A 1,059-nucleotide genomic window follows, 5' to 3' on the forward strand; every position below is an offset into this window, starting at 1 on the left:
ACCCAGCTTCAGTTATTGTCAATGGAAGTCGGTCTTGTTTTATCTATCCCCTCCTCAGCTGTCTCCCACTCCTGCCATTCCACAAATTGGGTTGTTTAAACAAATCCGAGCCATCAGATCATTTCAATATCTCAGATATCAAGTCAGATTCTGAAAATACTTTAAAATGTATCTAAAAGGTATGACTTTTAAAAAATTATACCACCATTTTCACACCTAAAATTTTAACAGAATAATTGCTTAATATCATCCAAGATCCATCATGTATTCAAATTTCCATGATTTCCTTATAAATACTGTTGTTTACAGTATGATTGTTGTTCAGGTAGGATCCAAACATGTCTCATACTGCATTCAGTTGAATGTCTTTTTAAGTTCCTTTTGATCTATAGATTCTCCCTCTGTGTGTGTGTATACATATGTTTGAGAAAAACTGGAGCTTTTGTCCTAAAGAATTTCCCCTATTCTGGCTTCCCACATAATGGCATCCCCATGGCGTCTTTTATTTAACATATATATTCCTATATATTCCTCTGTCCTCTAAATTTCTGGTAAAACAGTAGTTAAATTCAGAGGCTAGATCCTATTTCAGGCTTTTTTTTTTTTTTTTTTCTGAAGAATATGTCTTGTTATATCTAGTTTTTGTCACTGGAATTGATCACTGGTTTGAGGTGTTTGGGGCCCAGATTCATCCATTGTTCAGTTCCCCATCATCTTTTTTTCCTGATGGTTTTATTTAGTTTATGATGATGATCATTCATTTATCCATTATTTAATTAGGACATGCAAAATAGTGATATTCTAATAGTTTCATTCTTTTTACATTGCCGGAATTTGTCAACAAAAAATATTTCCATTGGCATCTCTTTGGTTGCCCTGAGATATAATTTACACGGAAAAGACACGATAAATGCTTGCTAATTTTTTTTTTTACTAGTTTGCAGAATATTGTATTAGTTCTCTAGTTTCCTCCAGAGGTTAGTAGTGAATGGTTTTTCTTTCCTGTCATTATAAACTTAGCAATTTTAACATTCTTACTTAAATTTTAGAATTCTTTTC

The 1,059-nt window shown here is 32.5% G+C and overlaps 1 protein-coding gene across 6 annotated transcripts in view; it reads left to right on the top strand.

Annotated features, from left to right (window-relative positions):
• Positions 1-1,059, top strand: part of POLR3B (RNA polymerase III subunit B) — a 115,241-nt gene that overhangs the window by 55,829 nt on the left and 58,353 nt on the right. The gene's annotated exons all lie outside the window — the stretch shown is intronic.

This window comes from Pteropus vampyrus, unplaced genomic scaffold (genome assembly GCF_000151845.1).
Source record: "Pteropus vampyrus isolate Shadow unplaced genomic scaffold, Pvam_2.0 Scaffold16, whole genome shotgun sequence".
Taxonomy (NCBI): domain Eukaryota; kingdom Metazoa; phylum Chordata; class Mammalia; order Chiroptera; family Pteropodidae; genus Pteropus; species Pteropus vampyrus.